Source organism: Halichoerus grypus, chromosome 3, assembly GCF_964656455.1.
Source record: "Halichoerus grypus chromosome 3, mHalGry1.hap1.1, whole genome shotgun sequence".
In the NCBI taxonomy this organism is placed as follows: domain Eukaryota; kingdom Metazoa; phylum Chordata; class Mammalia; order Carnivora; family Phocidae; genus Halichoerus; species Halichoerus grypus.
The window spans coordinates 154,746,219-154,768,364 of NC_135714.1; the positions used below are offsets into that span (position 1 = coordinate 154,746,219).

General features: G+C 42.6%; 1 long non-coding RNA gene across 1 annotated transcript; it reads left to right on the forward strand.

Annotated features, from left to right (window-relative positions):
* Positions 1-3,168: 3,168 nt before the first annotated feature.
* On the forward strand, positions 3,169-13,576 carry LOC144381401 (uncharacterized). Its single transcript, XR_013446585.1, has 3 exons — positions 3,169-3,380; positions 8,960-9,047; positions 13,347-13,576. It is a non-coding gene; the product is annotated as an uncharacterized LOC144381401 (long non-coding RNA).
* Positions 13,577-22,146: the final 8,570 nt, after the last annotated feature.

A 22,146-nucleotide genomic window follows, 5' to 3' on the forward strand; every position in this document is an offset into this window, starting at 1 on the left:
GGACATGAACATTCCAGATAGTTGGGCAATTGCAGAGGAGGAGAGATATTTAGAGCTGGAGGAGCCAGGAAATGTAGATGATGCAACACCAAGAGATACAAACCGGAGGCATCAACTCTTTGTTTACCTCCTGGGAGGATGATCAGCATCAAGGGAATCCCCCTGGGAATCTCCCCCAGACCCCCTCCATGAGCCTCTCTCAAGGCTGCATCTCGACTTCTCTCTCCCGCTAATTGTGACCCCTTTTCTACACATGGAGGGGAGTCATTTATTCCTTCCCAGCATTTCCTGCAGAGATAATTAAGTATTTTAATACAAAATAAGGGAAACTCAAATGTCGTTTCCTTGCAGCTCCTACTGCAGAGCAAAAAGTGTTGGCAAGAATATGAAGAAGGAACCATAAGCAAAAAATGAATGATTCACCAAGTGAAGGCAGGAAGGTGTGGTGGTTAAGTGGGTTTGAATACCAACTCCTCTACTTATTTGCTGACTTAATTTATTACATCTCTGATGCTGTTTCCAAACCAGCAAATAACAACAATAATTCCTACCTCACATGGTTAATGAGAAAATAAGGTTATATATAAAAACCACTTACACAGTGGCTGGCACATGACATATTAATAGTAATAATAGAAATTCTTATTATCAATAACCACGGGTTGGACTACATTGTATTTAATCTTTGCATTTGCTAGAATGTTAACTCCACAGTAACAGGAGAGTCTGTTTTGTCTCTTTTGTTCACTGATGTGACCCAAGCACCTAGAACTCTGGCCCATACTAAATAATAAATGTTTGTTGAATGAATGAATGTGAATCTCAGTATTTGGCACATATTAGGCACTTAATAGTTACTATTTATTGAGAGCTTACTATGTACCTGGCATTATACATTTTGTATCTCCTTTAATCCCTACAACAACAATGTATTATACTATCCGTTTTATACATGAGGAAGCTGAGGCCCAGAGAAATTAACTTGCTTCCCCAAGCTCACAGAGGTAAAGGGAAGAGCCAGGATTTGAATCCAGACTGTCAATTTTCAGATATTTGTTGAATTCATTAATAAGTAATGGCTCAGAATTAACTTGGCAATTTAGTGCATGTTCAGAGTAGTTAGGGTAAGAATGACAAGTTACTCTGGGTGGCCAGGTGAATTCTTATGAAATTTACAAGAAATTGGTTACTCTTTTTTTTTTTTTAAGATTTTATTTATTTATTTGTCAGAGAGAGAGACAGAGCACAAGCAGGGAGATCAGCAGGCAGAGGGAGAAGCAGGCTCCCCGCTGAGCAAGGAGCCCAATGTGAGACTCGATCCCAGGACCCCGGGATCATGACCTGAGCCGAAGGCAGCCGCTTAACCGACTGAGCCACCCAGGCGTCCCTAAATTGGTTACTCTTAATTTAGTATTTATTATGTGTATCTATGTTCTAGTCCAGGAGTAGAGCCCAATAATATTTCCAATATCTCTGCTGGGGTAGTAATGAGGAAGTCCTCCACATTTTACAGAGAGAGTCATTGGACAAAAAGTTGAAAAAGAAATGTCCCAAGGTTATAAGGAGAATTAATAAGTAAACTAGAAATAAAACCCAAGCCACCTGCTCTCTTCTCACAAGACTCCAACTAACGTAGCTACTGATTTGGAATCCACTGCATCTAGGAAAGAACGGTATCAAGGCAAGAAAGTAAAATAAACCCTTTCCCATTCATAAGACCTCAAATATTTCCATATTTATTTATAACCAATTACTTCTCAAGAAAAAGGTCATATAAAATAACTTTATAGAAATTTATTGTAGAAAAGTTTAAAACACGGATAAAAATTAATTTCATTACATATAATCTTTGTTTATCCTCCTAGTCATTTTTGCATATTTTCCTTCTACAAAAATGGGATGAAACTGTACATACTTTATAGCTTACATTTTTCCAATTAATAAAGTGTAACTATCTTTATATGTCAGTAAATACATCATTTTTAACTAAGGAATCCCCTTGTATTTATATGTTAAGTCCCCATGGCTCAAAATTCAAGTTGTTTCTAATTCACCTCCATTATAAACAAGGCTGAGCTGAACATGTTAGAGCGAAATCTTTTTGCATGTGTTTAATTATTTTCATAGGATAGATTTCCAGAAGTAGACTTGCTAGGTCAAAGGGTTGCACTTGGAATTTTTTAATTTAAGCACGAACATCTGTTTTAAATATATCTTAACTGTCTTTCACTTCATTTTTAGTTTCTTTTTTAGTATCAAGAACTACAAATACATGCCAAGCCCCGATAGAGACTGGTTGATTGAACATCTCCTTATATATTCCATTTCTCTCTCTCCTTTTTGGAAGAAATAGTGTCTGCAAGTTTAAAAGAAGGAAGTAAAGATGAAAACAAAACAATAATGTTGACCCAGAGTAAGAAAGACTAGTTGATAGTACCGTCTCTTCTCAAATAGGAATAATAAAAGTGCATGGCCAATCAAGAAGGAAAGAAAGAAAGAAAGAAAGAAAGAAAGAAAGAAAGAAAGAAAGAAAGAAAGAAAGAAAGAAAAAAAGAAAGTAGCTGGCCCCACTAATCGCTAGGGAAATAAAATTCCATCATCAGAAGCATATGCAGGATGTTGTATTAGGCACAGAAAGATTTAGAAGAAATGAAATATGTAGGGCTAGTTCTAGCCCTTGAGAAGCAGGGCATCATAATGAAAATATATTGCACATTTTATTCTAAATTAATGCTTGAAGAACATTTATACACAATCTCTGAATGAACCATCAAGGATTTTCTTTTGGAATAGGTCCATTAACTAGAGTGTCATAATGCTTTGGTTAAGTGGGCCCATTTTTGGTTTCCTTAAAGTTTTTAAAAAGTTGTTAATAAATTTTTAAATTAAAAAAAATTTTACTTAACAATTCTCCCCCATATTTGTCTTCTCACCCATATCCAAGTTCCATTATAATTATTCTTAGTAAGTTACTCTCATCCAGTCTTTTCCACACCTCAACTTGGTTTTTAGAGAAGCAATTCTCTTTTCAAGCTCCTGTTTCATAATGGACATCAGTCAGTCAGCCTCAGAGAGGCAATGGAGAACAGAGTTCATACGAGTTAAACAGAAGTCTGTTACTTCCTTTACACAACATGAGTGTTCCTCAGATCAAATCCAGATGGCATCTACTTAGTAATTACCCTTCTGAGACAAAACAGTGAAGCCACTGAATCCGATGTGTGACTTCTAGTGCTTTGGGCAGTGCGTTAGAGAGCCAGTGACATACATATCAACCCTACCTGGGAGCAGGACTCCAGAAGACACGTGGGCCTCTACAGACCAGGGAGTGGTTTTTCATCCTGAGAAACTGTTGGAATCTATTGAGACGTACAAGACCAGTAAGTACATTTTAAAAAGTAGAACATGTGAGGCTAGAGGCAATAAGAGTTCTTTGAATTAATATAAAAATCATACTACACTAGTCTGTTAATAGTGCTGATATCATGATATCATGGAAGGAGAAGCCACTCTAGACTGAGTTCAAGTCCAGTTAGGTCTGTGGCTTGTACAAGTTACAGACCCTCTGAGTTCCCTCTTCCTCAACTACCAAATGAAGTGAAATAGTGCTAGATGATGACTAGGTTTCTCTTCACTTCTAAAACTCTACTATTCTTTAAGGAGGATCAATAAGCATATTTTTTTTAAAAGGCAGTAGACAGGGGCACCTGGGTGGCTCAGTCTGTTAAGCCTTCAGCTCAGGTCATGATCTCAGGGTCCTGGGATAGAGCCCCACCTCAGGCTCTCTGCTCAGCGGGGAGTCTGCTTCTCCCTCTCACTCTCCCTCTGTGCTCGCACTTTCTCTCTCTCCCTCTCAATAAAATTTTTTTAAAAAAAGGAGTAGACATTGTATTCTAGATTTTCCAGTAGTTTATTGAATCAATCCAGATTCTAAAATCTAGAAGAAAACTGGAAAATCCCCTAGCACAATAATAAATACCCCATTTAATCTCACAATTCAAACAAATATTTATTGGGTGTCTTACTCTGACACTGGGGATATTTCACAAAACAAGGGAAATACCTGCCTTCGTGGACTTCATGGTCTGCTGAGGGATACGGATGATTTAACAATTACAATAGAGTATGATCATTGCTAAAACGGGAGAACTAGAATGTTCTAACAGGAAGAAATATGTACATCATACAGTATAGAAGGCTCTTCTCAGTACAGTTAAACCTAATGTGAGACCTGAAAGGATAAGTAGAGGTTCAGGAGGAGGGCGCTCAAGAGGGAAATGGTCCAGGTGGAGGGAGCAGTACGTGAAGGGGAGCGTAGCTAGAGACAGGTGGCTAATCTGGCATCTATGGCCGAACTGCCTGGAACAGGGATGAGGTGAAAAGTGGAGTAAGGGGCGCCTGGGTGGCTCAGTCATTAAGCATCTGCCTTCAGCTCAGGTCATGATCCCAGGGTCCTGGGATTGAGCCCCGCATCGGGCTCCCTGCTCTGCAGGAAGCCTGCTTCTCCCTCTCCCACCCCCCCTGCTTGTGTTCCCTCTCTCACTGTGTCTCTCTCTGTCAAATAAATAAATAAAATCTTTAAAAAAAAAAAAAGTGGAGTAAGTAGGATCCCTATCACCCAAGTGCTTACAGAACCTAAAAGGGAGTTTCGCCTTTAACTTCCTACCAATGCAGGGGGTCATCAAAGTTTGTATGGGCAAGTGATAGGATCAAATTAACATTTTCAAAAGATTACCCTGGGTGGCTCAGTCGGTTAAGGTCATGGTCCCAGGGTCCCGGGATGGAGCCCCGCATCAGGCTCCTTGCTCAGTGGGGAGTCTGCTTCTCCCTCTGCCTGCCATTCCCCCTGCCTGTGCTCTTCCTCTCTCTCTCTCTCTCTCTCTCAAATAAATAAATAAAAATCTTAAAAAAAAAGATTATCCTGGCTGGGGCACCTGGGTGGCTCAGTGGATTAGGCATCCAACTCTTGATTTTGGCTCAGGTCATGACCTCAGGGGAGTGAGATAGAGACCCGCGTCAGGCTCTGTGCTCAGCACGGAGCCTTTTTGAGATTCTCTCTCCCTCTTCTTCTGTCCCTCCCCTGGCTCATCCTCTCTATAAATAAATAAGTAAACAAACAAAGGAACAAACAAATAAATACAATCTTAAAAGAAAAAAAAAAGATGACCCTGGCTGTGATGTAAAGAAAAGATCGAGAAAATCACTGGGAGGCTGTTGCAGGAATCTAGACAAAAAGTGGTGATCTGAACTAAAATACTGGCAGCAGGGAGGAAGAGAGATTTAGAAGTTGGGATGGGACATGGTGATTAACCAGTAGGGGAAGAGGAGTCAAAAAATGATTCCTAGAATTCCAAATTAAGAAATTGGGTAGAAGTTTTTCCATTGTTTTTTAAGAGAATTGGATATAAGCCGGGAGTTGCTGACAGGCAGTTTGCCATCATTTGGAAAGAGCATGGAGCCAACAGAGACGAAAACAAAGCTAAGAGAGAGAGAGAGTGAGGCTGTGATGTCCTTATTTTACATCTCTGGACCAGCTATCCCAGCTCTACCACTGGACTTTATGGGCACATGAATCAGTGTATTTGCTTCGCTGTGGTTTTTGGTGGTGGTGATGGTGGTTTGGTTGGTAGATTGTTTAGTTAAGTTTGAGTTGGGGTCCTATTACTTGTAATCAAAAAAGCCTTGGGAAGAGTCGGGACAGTGGGAGTACAGAGCCCAGGGTAGAACTATCATTGAAGAGATAACACAGGACGATGAGCCCAAGAAGAAAGCAAGAGGAAAAAGGAACCCAGGAAAGTATAGTGCCAGATGAAGATAATTCTTGGAAAAGAAGCATGTGGTCAGTAAAGTCAAATGCTTTTGAGAGATAAGACAAAAGCATTGGGGTTAGCAACAAGGCAGTAGTTGGTGGCCTTTGTGAGGACAGTATCAGTGGAGTGATGGGAATACAAGCCAGACTAAAAGGGAGCTGAGATGCTGAGATGAGGAAGTAGAATAGAAACAGCTCTAAATTAAGAAGCTGAGTTGTGAAGAGGAGGGCTGCCTGAGGGATAGGTTTTCAAATGGATGGGATAGAAGCATATATAAAGGCTAATGAGAAGGACTCAGCAATCACTGAGAGAGGTCCCTGAGAAGGAGGGGGGAGAAGGTTCAGAGAACCAGCCCGGCACAGACTTAAAGGTTGGCCCTAATTCAAGGGAAGGGTACCTCTTGAGTTGGGACTGAATAGAAAGAGCACAGGATGCATGCAGAATTAACCAGATGAGTTCACATGGCAGCAAGAACCCAAGGAGTTACTGTTGGCCAGCCTCTATCTTCTCCAAAAGTAGTGGGCATGGTCCTTTGCAGAAACCTGGGGGGTGGGAGGTTTAAGGAGAATGGATCTGTTTGGAAACTTGCTGTGGGGAACAGGAGAGAGACTAGGATAATAAAAAAAGAGCTGACTGAAAGCTACAAGAGCCCACTTGATGAGAGAGACCATTCCCTCGTTTTACACAAATCTGGTAGTCGAAGAAAGAATGGAATCTGAAACTAAATGTTTGCTTACAATGAGACAACTGATTTATGAAAAACACCTTTATAAAAAAGTCTCTTATAAATTAAAAAAAAAAAATGTTAGTACTGGAATATTCTTCATTACTAATCTAAAAGAGGAACTATTAGGTTTGCTGATGACACTCAGCCTTTCTGCACCAGAAACTGCCAACATGATGGAGATAAACCACAGGAAGTTCTCACAAAATGGTGTGACAGAGCCCAAAGTGGCCAATAAGATTCAACAGGCTGGAATAGGATAAGGAATCTGGGTTTACAAAACAAATCAAACTCAAACTGTGCTTGTAAAATAAAGGTTTTTAAATCTTAGTGACAGCCCAATGAGGAGATCCACGTTACCAGCAATGGTTCTCTTAAGAATAGACACAACCCTTGGGTTGACCAAATGCCAAATACCAAGAGGCTACTGATAAGGTCCCTTTGCAGTGTCAAGACTCTTAAGTTTCAGATGAGAGTGATAAGAGCTCACATGAGACATCTGCGTCGAAAGATGGCCTCTCCCAGCCAATTAGCTGTCTTATGTGTTCAAGTTCTATCCATATACCCCATTTTATCATCATCATCATATGATGTGGGGACCAAATTATCTCAGTCCTTCCTGAAATGTCTTCTTTGAATTACAATGCAGTCTTGTGATATCTATCTTCAGGAGGCTATGATAACAATACTCTGAATAGTGTTTTTTGTCTTTTAGGGTTGAGGGTATCTCCTAAACAGAATTATTCAATATTCTTCACAAAGGAAAAAACAAACAACAACAATAAAAAACAGAAACCCAACCAGGAACTTTGCCATCCTAGGCCCTCCTTGCCTAGATTTTCATTTATCTGCCCCATTTCTTACCTATCTTTCCTGGTTCTTGAGCTGGAAGGTTCATTCCTCCTTTAGAGTACTCTGATTCTCTTTCTCAGCCTTCACACACTGAGGTTACCGTGTCCCAGAAGTAAGCGATTACATCTTCCCTAACTTTGAAAGATTCGTAGACTAAGTAACTATAGAGGGACAGGTGCTGTGATAGGAGGTAGAGGGGCAAAAAGGTGAGAGTGATCATCTCTTCCGGCATGGACAGAGTCAGGAAGGCCTCCCGGAGGAGGTGACATTTTAGCAGAGTGTTGAAGGATGAGAATTTCTCCAGGAAGGGAAAGTGAGGAAGCCTGGAAAGCAGAACAGCAGAGTATAAAAAAGCATGGCATGTAGAACAGGCTTACTTCTGGGGGCTGTAGTTACACAGCATGAATGGAGCACAGAGTGTAGGGAGAAGACAGAAAATGAGTCTAACAAGTGAGAAGGGACCAGACCAGACACTATAGGGCTTAAGAGTAGTTAAGAGTTTGGACTTTATCCTAGCCCAGGTGTGAATCAGTATTTTTTTCCATTGGCTTAAATTGGATAAGATTCAAATTTTTAAAAGAGAGGTTTTGCTGAAACACAAAGGGAAAAGCAAACAAATACAAAAACATAAAGCAAACATACAAAAGCATAAAAATGAACAGCTCACAGGTCGAAGATTGCAGCCCCAGACCAGCTTTGCTCATATTCCCCATAGATAGATGGTCCATCCCAAGCTTTCTCTCCTCAACCCATCTATGTTGGCACTGGAACAGCCTATTGTACGTTTTGTCCACTAGCCCAAACATGAGGCCAATGGAAGTTTTGCTCCTTCTAGATCCCATCTCTTACTATTCACTCCTGGGCAGTCTTGCTTACACTGAGATTGAGTGAGTTTCTAACCTTAGCTGCCTTGGCACCTGGAGGTCTTGTTTTTTAGATGTGGGATCAGCAAACACTTTCTGTAAAAGGCTACCTAGTAAATATTTTAGGCACTGTGGGCCATATGTAATTTTTCTTTTTAAGATTTTATTTATTTATTTGACAGAGAGAGACATCGAAAGAGGGAACATAAGCAAGGGGAGTGGGAGAGGGAGAAGTAGACTCCCCGCTGAGCAGGGAGCCCGATGCAGGGCTCGATCCCAGGACCCTGGGATCATGACCTGAGCCGAAGGCAGACACTTAACCCACTGAGCCACCCAGGCGCCCCTGGGCCATATGTATTTCTGTCACAACTACTCAACTCTGCTGTTGTATCATGAATAGATAATATGTAAACAAAAGGACGTGGCTGTGTTCCAATAAAACTTTATTTATGGACACTGAAATTTGTATTTTATATCATTTTCATATGTCAAAAATATTATTCTTCTGGGTTTTTTTTAACCATTTAAGTATGTAAAAACCATTCTTAGCTCACCAGCTGTACAAAAACAGATATGGGCTTGACTTGGCCTGTGGAGGAAAGTTTGCCGACCCCTATTCCAGGCACTAATTCCCAGGGCAAAAATGGCCCCTTTCACTGTTATCCAGTCTATTATTATAACTGATACTAATAATACTAATATGTACCTAGGTGCCAGGTGGTATGTACCACAGAGAACTGCTTTGAAGAATAAACAAAATAATGCACGTAAAGCATTTAACATGATGCTTCATCTGAGGTAAGCATCAATAATTGTTAGCTACTATTATTCTTTTGGTTTATACATCTTATCTCTGATCGGTAAAATGACTCATAAAAGGATGATACTAAAATCCAATGGAGGATCAGAAAAATTAAGTAATTTGTGAAATCACATAGCTAGTAAGTAGCAGAGCTAGGATTTGAACCTGATTTATCAGACTTCAAAGTCCATGGCCTTTCCACCACCTCACAACCTTCTGTTTAGTGTCTGTGAAGTAAATTCACTGGCTGCTTGTTAATTGCCAGTCCACCCATGAGCAGCAGGGCTTATCAACCCTGGAGCCGGCCATCTTGCGTCAAGACTAGCACAGCGCTTACTCTATTCTTGCTTCAAAGCTTAAATGCCTGTTGGACCACTTAGCTCTTGTTCCCTGCCAAGGGATACTCTTCTCTCTGACAGTAAAGATGACTAAGCTCAATGGACGGTTAAGCCTTTTCCTGCTCAGGTGTCCAATTCTGCCCACTTCCCCAGGTTCTTCTGATGACTCATCCTTAGGTAACTTCCTGAAAGTGACTCCCCTGGGATCCTACTGCAACAGCGTTCTAACAGAAAAATACTTTACACTTTCAGGGATAACTCCAGATAGTGTCTATGCAAAGCTAAAAGGGTTGTTGCATAAAAACCACTCATCTGCATGACGTTTTCAGAGTTGACCATAAACTGGTATTGAAGATACCGTCCACAGCTTCAAAATTATATTCAAGGGAGCTCATGTGATAAATCCTTCCTTTAATTTAGTTCCAGAAAAAAAAGAAGTCTTCTCTATAGTTGAATCTGTATATTTTATCTTGCCAGAATAAGAATATGATGTAACCCAACCTGTTTCCTTTTATATCATGGCTTCCAAGAAACATAAAGCCAAATTCCATACCAAAGCATCTCATCCCAGGTGCCTAGTAGAATCTATTTCTGCTTCACTGCTATGGCCACTTTTATGTTTTACAATCTTAAATCTGTTTAGAATATACCCTGTGTCTCCTCTATGCCAGGCCCTGTGCCCTTCCTTCTTAAGTGGTTTCAAATCTAGTGCTTGTTTTACTAAACTACCCTAGTGCCTTATTTTTTTTAAGATTTTATTTATTTATTTGAGAGACAGAGAGACAGAGATAGCAAGAGAGAGCGCGAGCAGGGAGGAGAGGGAGAAGCAGGGAGCCTGACTCGGGGCTCGATCCCAGGACCCCAGAATCATGACCTGAGCCAAAGGCAGACACTTGACCGACAGAGCCACCCAGGTGCCCCCTGTTCCTTTTTTTTTTAAGTTCTGTTTTACCTCATATCCTATACCTAAGGTCTCTTGAAAGCTGGCAGGTCTAAATATTGGATTTAAAAGAAACAAAGCTCTGTTCACCTTTATGCATATAGTTGTGAAGAGCCAACATGGCTTTATCCTTACGGGCCACCTGATAGGGGTGTCATACCATGACCATAGGGCTTTTCCGGGTTGCACTGTCTGCCCCATCTCTCTCTTTCTACCTCTGCTTGTCTCCGTGTATCATTCTTTTTGTTTATCTTCTGGAGTTCCCACTGTGGGTATCACTGGTCCTCCATGCAGGCACTAAGAACGTTAGGCAGTCCCCACACTCGTCTGTGCCAGGGGCAAGTTACATGAGCAGGACTCCCATCCTGCTGCATCCTCAGCCCCTAGACACACGTCCCAGTGAGAATCCTTTAGCTCTGTGTGGCTTCCTCGCTGGAATCACAACTCTCTTGGGCATCTGCCACCCTCCTACTTCCCCTCATGTCACTTCCCCTCCAATTATATCTGTTCCCTTACTGACCTTTCTGTAAGTCAGTGAAGGTTAATGTAACTTAGAGTTTATGTCTAAGGGTGACTGTCAGGGCAGCATCTAGAATAAAGCTGCCAGATAGCTGTTACTTGATGAAAAAAGACTGGAAACTGGAGAGGATATCTGGAATGACATAGGCCCTCAAATATTTGAGAATGAATGAATGAATAAACTCTAACCCATCAGCACTTTCCCACCTTGCTACCTAGACAAAGCCAGCAACCCAACACCAATTCTAAGCACCCAAATTTCTTCAGTAATTGTAATCCTATGAATTGACTGCAGCAAGACCGATCAAGACGGAAAGCTTGGTTTCTCTCTCTGCTTAAAAAGAAAGCCAGATGAAAAAAAAAGGTGGGGGGGGGACCTGGGTGGCTCAGTAGGTTAAGAGACCAACTTTTGATTTTAGCTCAGGTCATGATCTCAGGGTTGTGAGATGGAGTCCCACGTTGGTCTCTGCACTCCGCGGGGAGTCTGCTTGACATTCTTTCTATCCCTTTCCCTCTGCCCCCTCCCTTACTCTGTCTCTCTCTCTCAAATAAATAAATAAATCTTAAAAAAAAAAAAAGAAAGAAAGAAAAGAAAAAGAAAGCCAGAGCAAACCTCTGTCAGTTCAAAGAGGTTCCTTGTCAATAGCAGGCACGACTGTCTGGCAGAGGCCAGCTTTTTGCTTTGACTTCTCCCTTTGCCTGAACTGGCTCTGTGACCCTGGGCAAGCCACTCGGTGACTCTGGGCCTCCCTGTGCTCATCTGTGAAAGGTGGAGGTTGAACTAAACGGTGGGTGCTTCTGGAACCTTCTAACTTTACACTTCTGTGATCTGTCCTCCGGGAATCCAGCCAGCATTCTTTTCTCGGGCTGGGTTTTCCGAGATGTCTGCTTTACTTTTTGACTCGCACTTCCTAGTCTTCTTATCACAAATTTATTAAGTTTCTGGACTTTGGTCATCTGACCATAATGTGATGCTCAATAGGACTTGTGTGTGTGTGTGTGTGTGTGTGTGTGTGTGTGTGTGTGTGGTAAAATACAATTGATCACTTCAGCCATTTTTCAGTGTATAGTTCAGCATCATTAAGCACGTTCACACTACCAGGCCACTGTCACCACCGCTCATCCACAGAACTCTTTTCATCTTCCCAAACAAAAACTCTACGCATTAAACAGCAGTTTCCCATTCTCCTCCTCCCCCGTGCCTGGCAACCACCAGCCTCCTTTCTGACTCTACCATACATAGAAGCATACAATATTTGTTCTTTTGTGACTGGCTTGCTTCACTTAGCATGGTGGCCTCAAGGCTCACCATATTGAAGCACATGTCAGAATTTCCTTCCTTCTTAAGGCTGAATGATATCTCATTGTATGGACAGACCACATCGTATTTATCCATTCGCCTACTGGTGGATACTTGAGTCGTTCCACCTTTTGACTATTGTGAATAATGCTGCTATCAACACAGGCATACAAACATCTGTTGGAGACCCTGCTTTCACTTCTTTTGGCTAAACACTGAGAACTGGAATTGCTGGATCACATGGTAATTCTGTTTACTATTTTGAGGAACTGCCACACTGTTTTGTTCAATGGGACTTTTAAATGCAGAGACAGAGCCACATAAGAAGGTGGGCATTGCAATAGGCTCATCGCCATGCTGACTCCTGAGAGCTGTTTCTAGGGTATAGATTTGCCGAGAAGGGTTGTCTTGCCTCATTCTTGAGAGGAGCAGGACCCACTTGCTGTTCAGAATGAATCCCTCACTAGACACTGGACCTGGTCTCAGTATCAGCTTCTGTAAAGTGACCTAATAACGCTTAATTTGCAGAGTTTTTACAAGGGTGAAGGATGATGTTGCACAAAGCACTGAGGTAAGCACTTAGAAAATGAAGATATGAATCTTAACCTACTGATTGCAAAGGGTGGTTCTAAAACCCAAACAAAATAATATATGAGAAAGCCATTCTACAGATGCTAAGCCCTCATCATTGCTTTTCTATTTTTTTTAAAGATTTATTTATTTATTTGAGCGAGAGAGAGAGCATGAGCAGAGGGAAGAGGCAGAGGGAGAAGCAGACTCCCCGCTGAGCAGGGAGCCCGACTCGGGGCTCAATCCCAGGACCCTGGGATCATGACCTGAGCCAAAGACAGACGCTTAACCAACTGAGCCACCCAGGCCCCTTATCATTGCTTTTCTAATCACTATTACTCCACCTGCCTCCTGGCCTTCTAGGTCTAGCCTTCACTCAGGTTTCGGAGGGACTGTCTAAAGCACATACGATCCCGTCGTTCTCCCACTAAAGATTTCAGTGGCTCCCCTCACCCTTACATGCCTTCTCTGATCTGACCCCTACCTCTCTCTTCAGTCTTATTTCTAATCTTTCCGGGCCTCCTATCTTGCCACTTTACCGCCAAGATTTTATTCATACTTGTCCCCTCTCCCTGGAGAACCCCTCCCCCATTCCTGGCTAAAAGTCATCTTTTAATATGAATTTCAGGCACTGACTTTTCCAGAAGGCCTTTTCTGACCCCACCAGACCAGAAGAGGAGCCCACAGCAGCGAGAGCAGATATCACCATACCAAGCACACACTGTCTTATAATTATCTGTGGGTTGATTTCCCCAACTAAATCAGCTTCTTAAAGCCAGCAGTTAGATGATTGTTTGAATTTCCAGTGTTAGCACAGTGTTAGGATGTTTATTGAATAAATATATGAATACGAATAAATAGGGTGGTGTTTTTATTATTACAAAGTTGGGATTATTACAAAGTCATATTACATGACTCTATTATTAGAATAATTCTAGTATCATGCTATATAATGAAGAGGGTTTGTTGTTGTTGTTGTTGTTAACTGGCATCACAAGGGCTAGAAACCAAAGGGGAAATATTTAGAGGTACTGCCTCTATCCCGTCTCCTTCCAAAATAAATGGTGTGTCTTTAAATTGAGGTCCTCTGGTCTTCACAGTTCTTCTGAAAGATGCTTTTGCTTCCTTAGTGAGTGAGAAATATCCTGGCCCCTAATTATATGGTCCTGAAGACACAGCCCCCAATAAGAGATCCTACCTACAGCTATTTTTCACTAAGAGTGGACTAAAGCAGTGAGTCCAGTCTTGCATTTAGTAGGTGCTTGATAAATGCTCAAGAAAGGAGTAAATTATGAGTTGCTCATTTGTGCTAACTCCTGTAAACTCCAGCCTGTGGCTAGGGGTCAATTTTTCAATTTACCTCCTTCAGAAGAAAGAACTATGTCGGCTATGCTGTTTTTGAAGTCATAAGGACATTGGAAGATTGTAAAAGCAATGGGCTAACTGTTTAAGTTAACCTAAAATGCATAGATTTACAGTTGATGTGGGAAACATTTGATCTGCTTATTTTTAGTGAGTCCATGAATTTGTATTTAAGTTTCTTTTCGTGGGTGTCAATGTCTTTCCATATGACTCTCTTGAGGCTACGGGCTCACTGATGCTTATAATCTACTGTGCAAAGTTATCTTTAACATCTCCTTAAACTGCTCCTTTTAAGCTTCACACAGTGCCCTCTAGTTCTTATGGGTGTTGGTGACTATTAATGACTTAACTAGATTTTGGTTTTATCTTTGGGTTTATTGACGCTAACTGAGGACCTCGTGATGGGAAGCACTGATGTATACTAAGACAATTTTTTTCTTTTTAGTTTTTTAAAGATTTGTATGTATTTACTCATAAATACACAATGCTTTAAAATAAATATTAATGTTGGGGTGCCTGGGTGGCTCAGTCGATTAAGCGTCTGCCTTCAGCTTAGGATATGATCCCAGAGTCTCATGATCCTGGATTCTCAAGATCGAGCCCCATGTCAGGCTCCCTGCTCAGTGGGGAGTCTGCTTCTCCCTCTCCCTCTCCCTCTGCCCTTCCCTGGCTCCTTCTCTCTCTCTCTCTCTCTTGCTCACTGTCCCTCTTTCTCAAATAAACTAAATAAAATATTTAAAAAATAAATATTAATGTTAAATGTGGAGAATACAAATCTTTTCCAAAAAGAATTTTATACATAATGAGAAATTCATAATTTCACATTTTGATAGAGAACTAACACTTTGGAGCAAAGTACCCAGAGACAGGGTTAAGGACCATTAAGAATTTCTGCTTAACAAAAATTTAGAATCCTAACAATTTCTAGACCTACCCTCTTTCCTTGGACATAGGTAAGGTGATAACAGTTTGAGGGGTGCCTGAGTGGTGCAGTCAGTTAAGAGTCTGACTCTTGATTTTGGCTCAGGCCCTGATCTCAGGGTGGTGAGATCTAGACCCCTGGTGGCTCTGAGCTCAGTGCAGACTCTGCTTGAGATTCTCTCTCTCCCTCTCCGTCTGCCCCGGCCCCCTGTGCATGCTCTCTCTCTAAAATAAATAAATCTTTTTTTAAAAGGTGATAACAGTTTGAAAGACTTTTCTTATTTTTGATTGTTATCTCCAGTCAAGAGGTGCATCTAGCAAAAAAGGAATCTGTGTGCATTCGTAGCATTTTACATTTGGAAGGAACGATAAAGAAAATTTAATCATCCAACGTTCTCTTCTTAGAGGCAGAAATGTTTTAGAATCAAGCTTGTCTGATTTCCCAGCTTCTGCTTTTTATGATAAGCTGATTTGCTAATTAGGATCGTGTTCATCTGAAGAATATATCTTTCAGTTTTCTAAATCTTTATTATTAAACAATAAATGAAACTGCTTGGATTTCACAAGTAAAATCAATCAATTGATAATTATTGGAATGGATATAACATAGGGTGAGGGTTTTTAAAATATATATATATACCTTTAAAAATATAATTTATTTTACATTGGGGATAGGGATCAGAGGACTAAAGAGCTTTTCTGAGCCTTTAGATGCAGGCAAAAGGACTTCATTTTTAGAACCGCAGCCTGGAGTTTTCAGGTTGGGATTATTTGGGGTTGGCATTATTACCAGGGGGAGTATTATTACCAGGAAGTGAGGCTGAATGAATGGAGCCTTGCGGTGTGACCCAGAAACAGGCTGAGGAGGACAGACACCAACAAGCTTAAGTTATCGCAGGTGCCCCCCTATTCCAGTGCATTCAATCTGCCAAACTTTATTTTTTGGAAAGCTCAAATTGTAGGATCTCCAAACTAGGGTCAGCTGTGATGTGAGGGGGCTCTGGCTGTGGCAGCAGGGACTGCCAGGAAGCAGTGTCCTGGGCAGTAGTCCTGGGGTGCGGTGTGTTTGGGTCCATTAGAACTCGAGGACACCCACTATCACAGGATAGCCACCTCCGGATAGGGTGGCGCAGGCGGCGCACGTGACAGACACCGCTCGCCGAGTACCTGAAACCGCGGGGGCTCAGGATCCCCACCCGCTAGTGAAACAGACCCCGACAGACATCTAAATTTTCCTGAGTTCTCACACATGCACACATCCGAAGAAACCCAGCCCACACCCACACAAGTTCTCCCACATTCTAACCCCACCCCGGAGTTTGCATCCACACACAAGGCAAAACGGATGAACCAAGAGCTTGAAATTACCCAGGCACAAACTCCCCAAATCAGGCTTCCCATAGCCCAGTAGACTGGAGGGAACCAAGAAAGGGATGCAAACAAAAGAGTTTTAAAACAGACCTCTCTGAGCCAACCTGATTGCTCCATGCCGAAATTTTGGCAGCTGAAGTCTTCTCCAGTTTGAACAAGAAAAGACTCTACACCCACCCACCCCCCAAAAAAGGATGGTCCTGAGAAGCCCCCCTACCTTGCTACAGCGCCAGGTGGACAGGTCTCCGAGGCTGAGAAGGGTGCGACCTAAGCCCCGGCGGCTGCCCGCAGGAGGGGCACAGCTGCCGCCGACAGTGGAGGCGGCGGCCTCTGGCCCCGCCCCCGCCCCGCCCCCAGGACGCCACGCCCCCCTCCCGCCACGCCCGCGCCCCGCAAACCCTCCACCCGGCTCCGCAGCTGCGGCCGCCGCTCGGTCACCTCCCGGCGCGCGGACTACGGAGCCCGGTGCATTGTGGGAAGCCAGAGCCCAAGGCTGGGCGGACGCTGACCCCTGGTGGGCGCCGTTCCAAAGGGAGCACCGGGGCTCGGGGTGGGGGCGCTCGCAGCGGCGGTGGGAGTTGCAGCCCGGAGGGAAGGCCGACCACCCAGGGCCACCCCAGCGAGCTGGCGTCTGTTGCATATCGCTCTTATCTCAGTAAAGTATCAGAATAAACCCAGATGCTTTAAAAGTCCCTGAGGCCCCCCCGCCCCCCAGTAGTGACATAAGTAAAAACTAAAGGAACTTGGAGACTAAGGAAAGCTTTTTAAACTCGGAAAAATACTTTTTTAATTGTAAGACGAAATGACGTCAAGATTATGGAGAAATCTGCACTTAATTTTTATTTCTGGTAAAACCACAGATGGGCTCAATCTGTCTAGAGAATATGGGAAAAAATGTAACAGGAACTAGGAAACTGGAATCCAGGGCTTTCTCTTCTGGGCATACACCTCAAGGAAATAGTTCAAAAGAGTAAAAAAGGGAACTTATACAAAAGTATTCATAGTAAAAATTAGAAAATAACAAATGACTAATAATACGTGAAAGGCACAAAAACAATATGTAGCTCTTTAAATAATATGAATAGTATCATTGTGTCGAATGGTTTCTAACAAATAACGTTAAATGAAAAACATAGAACACAAGAAAGCACATGGCTGGGGCACCTGGGTGGTTCAGTGGATTAAGCACCTGACTCTCCATCTCAGCTTGGGTCTTGATCAGCTCCTCAGGTCCTGAGTTCAGGCCCTGCCTCGGGGCTCTGCGCGGCGCTGGAGCCTACTTAAAAAAAGAAAAGAAAACAAAAGGAAGCGCATGGCCATTGATTCCAACCCTGTGAAAATGTATGTGTTCACAAATATAAAGAAACTTTGGAGGAATATAAATAGTTTATAGAGTTTAATATGTCTTAAGATTCCTTTATTTTCATTAAATAACTTTTTAAACACTGCCAAAGTGTTGGGACTAGTTCTAATTTTGGATGACATTGCAATACGTCAGTTTCAGCTCACTCTAAGTAATAAAAAAAAAGTTATCTAAAAAGAAAAAATTCTCAGGCTGTAGTGTGAACTATGATAATTTTACTTGTCTGCAAACCCTGGTGGGACACAAAAGGAAATAAGTTTGAGGGGCGGGGGGTAGGGGAGGTGTATTACTCTGCTAGGACAGCCTTAACAAAGTACCACGGACTGGGTGGCTTAAACAGAAATGTATCTTCTCACAGTTCTGGAAGCTGGAAGTCGAGGATCAAAGTATCAGCAGGGTTGGTTCTTTCTGAAAGCTGTGAGGGAAAAAAAAAATCTGTTCCAGGCCCCTCTCCTGGTTTGTAGATGGCCATCTTCACATTCACATGATGTTCTTCCTATACGTGTGCCTGTCTCCAAACGGTCCCCTTACATAAGGACAGTCATATTGGATTAGGGGCCCACCTTACTCCGGTATGACTCCATCTTCTCTAACTATGTCCACAACAACCGTATTTCCAAATAAGGTCATGATCTGAGGTACCGATGATTAGGACTTTAATCTATTAATTTGGGGGAGCAGAGAGAAGACACAATTCAACCCATCACAGGATTCAAGGGTAATCTCATGAAAATTGCACCCACCCAATGGCAAGAGCAATGGTAGAATGTATACCATCTCACATGTACCAAAACCCGAACAACTTAAACCCAGTCAAACCAAACTGATGACAACTTTCTTCCTTCTGTCCTTTAACACCATCCAGGCCTTTTTAGTTGAAACCAGGGATGTTAATGAGATAAAATAGCCTAGAGGCTTCATAAATAATGTATCTGATGTGTCCAGCCTGCTGCAGGAAGGGCTTGAAGATGTGTCCAAATGCCTGGGAGGAGGGCAGCACCCCTCGCATTTGAACCTCAGGAGCATGGGCAGAAAGAATATGGGTTGAGAATTCCAGGAAGCAGGACCCCCATCCCTAGAGGGCACACACAAATGCCCTCCTGCTGAAGAAGTCAGCTTTAGTGCAAGAGGCTGATGAGAGCCCTTGCAGCTTGGGGAGGATGCCCCACAAGGGTGGAATGTGGTCTCTGAACGGAGCCAGTCTCTTCCAATTAACCTTACTACATGGGTGGGATGAGAAGCTCCAGATTTTCACTGAGCCCTGCCTCCTGCCTTCTGAGGTGATGAGGACCCAGGAGATCTCTGAGATAAATGAAGCCCTGTCTGACACTTCTGGATCAGTTTGTTTGTTTGTTTGTTTGTTTGTTTGTTTGTTTAAATTCTGAAAGAACCAGAAGCCAGGTCAGTGGTGCACCGATTAAAAGGACCTCCAGAAAGAAAAGCTCTGATTTGTGGTGTTTACGGATTTCTGTGGTGCAGATACTCCCGCCGTGGCCGATCTCAAGCTACCAACACGAGGTCACTGAACCCAGAGTCGAAACTCCAGCACACCACCAGACCTGGGGAGGTGGTTTAACAGAGTCTCAAGGCTGGGAGGCTGCTGGCACGGAGCCAAGCTGGGAGCACCCCAGTGAAAGGTGGACAGAAGGGGCAGCCCCTTGTGGGTTAGGAGCAGAGGCTCCAACAGGACAGCAGGGCTAGTGAGTGGCAAGCCATGGGCAGCAGGGTGGCTCAGTAAGAAGCAGGGTCCACACACATGTCCCAGGGCAGTGGGGAGGGGAAATGGGCAGGAAGACCAAACCTAGCAGGCGGCAGAAGGGAGGCAGTACATTCTTTCAGAGCTGAGAGAGGCTCACCCAGTCTGGGTAGGAGAAGTAGGACAGGCAGCTTCAGGGCACGGGTGAGGCAATCAGAATTTTCTCAGACTGCAGGGAAACACCCCTCTTGTATTTCCCTTATTAGGGCCTTTTCCTGGTAGAACCTTGCCAGCAAGAGAGACATTTAGCTTAGAGCTTCCAGGGCTCACACAGATCATTCTTGTCAACTGAGTTAAATCCCACGTGGACTTCCTCCCCGTTAGAACAGAGTAAAGCTTATGTGAAGGCAGGTAAGAAAACCAAGATAACTGAACCTGGATCTTGGGGGCCTTGTATATGGTGCAGAGGAGTGGTGCACATGGGCCACACTTACTATTTCTTGCCTAGCTTAACCTGGTAGTGTTCATGCTCATCACTCTGCTTTACTATTATTCTTGTACACTCCATGCCCCACACTTGCAGGAGTGCTCTGTTTCACAGGCAAGCCTCATCATACGTATGTTCCTCCTACTTAAGAACCCTTTCCTGGGTCAGGTTCACTCTCACTCAGCACACAGGCTTTTCCTGACCTGACATCTACTCATCCCTCCAGCTTTACTTGTTGCTCTGCTCCTGGTAACTTCCCTTTATCTAGGTTGCCATTCCCAAACAAGTTGTGTTTTCTTGATTCTAGGCCTTCATGTTTGTGTTTCCACTAAGTTTTTACTCTTTTCCTAGCTCTGTGAGTCTATGCCCATGCCATGCATCTTAAGTTACATCTATAGTTTTGTTATTAAATTCCTAGGGTTTTTTTTTTTTTACTATCTTTTTATTGTGGCAAAATATATATAACATAAAACTTACCATTTTTAGGGATGCCTGGGTGGTGCAGTCAGTTAAACGTCTGACTCTTGGTTTTGGCTCAGGTCATGATCCCAGGGTCGTGGGATCGAGCCCACCTCAGGCTCCACACTCAGCATGGAGTCTGCTTAAGACTCTGTGCCCTCCTTTCCCCCCCAACTCTCTCTCTGTCTCTCTCTAAAGTGAATAAATACATCTTTTAAAAAAACTGACCATTTTTAAGTGAGAAATTTAGTGCCATTAATTACATTCTCAATATTGTGCAACCATCACCACTATTTCCATAATTTTTCATCACCTTAAACAGGAATGCTGTACCTATTAAACAATAATTCCCCACACCCCCATTCATCCAACCTCCACTAACATCTAATCTACTTACTGTCTCTAGGAATTTGCATATTCTAGATATTTAATATAAATGGAATCATACAATGTTTGTCCTTTTGTGTCTGGCTTCTTTCACATAGCATAATATTTTCAAGGTTCATTCATATTGCAGCATGTCTCAGAATTCCATCCCTTTTCCATGGCTGGATAATATTCCATTGTATAAACATACTACATTTTGTTTATCCATTCATCTGTTGATAGATACTTGGGTTGTTTCCACCTTTGGGCTATTGTGAATAATGCTGCTCTGAACGTTGGCATATTCTTCACGTTTTTCATTCCACGTGGTAAGATCTTCTTTCTCTTGTAGAAGTAGTTAATTTCTATTTATGTCAGAGAATCCTTTATATGTAGAAAATGGTGGAACAGGAGGCCAAACCCAAACCTCCTGACTGTGACCAGGGATATTTCCACTTTGCCCCGCTGAATGACAAGCTTCCCTAGATGGGCTATCAAAATGCACGTGGGAGGATTGCAGGTAGCAGAGCCTGAGGGGGCTGGTTAGAAGGCTCCAGAAATAGGAGTTAGAGCTATGGCCTGGGCCAAGTTTGGCAAAAATGGGTCTGCATTTGATCTTCATGAATGTCCACAGGCGGCCATTTTCATAAAGTAACAATGTGTGTGGATCACTGTGGGGTATCTATATATGAATTGGTTGACAGGAGAAGAGTAGAAAAGAATGGGAGACAGATGGGAAGAAGAAAGATTAGAGTAAGTGGTCATGGGAATACTCAGCAGAACTTTAGTCAAGCTACCAAATCATACTGTAACAATAAATATGGTGCAATAAAGACAAAGTAGATAGCGGGATGCGAGCATGCAACTTTATTTCGTCTGCTTTTACATGAATATAAGTAATAGAGCATACTGAATACAAACAAGGATATTTAATTGACCATATATTAAATGGCATGATCTAGTCTGAATTTGGTCAAACCCAGCTCATTGCTGTTACCCTTTTCCCTGAGAAATAGTCACTGAAAGCCTCTTTGATTCTCTCTCCTGCCCCAAAGCCTCGAGGCCTTGTACTGAATATTGTTGGCATTTACTGCCAATTTGTAAGGCATTCCAATTTGTATACTCAGAGGTCCCTTTAGGGGCACCTGACTGGTTCAGTTGGTAGAGCATGGGACTCTTGATCTCAAGATTGTGAGTTTGAGCCCCACATTGGGTATAGAGATTACTTAAAAATAAAATCTTAAAAAAAAGTCCCTTTATAATGCTAGTCATGGGTATTCATGAAGCAAAATTGGAAGGAAACAGCCAGTATCTTCTTTCTGTGTCTTTTCCTTCCAGGCACCAGGTGTTAACAGGTCTGAATCATTAAGAGTGGAATTTTAGGCATGCGTAGAAAATAAATT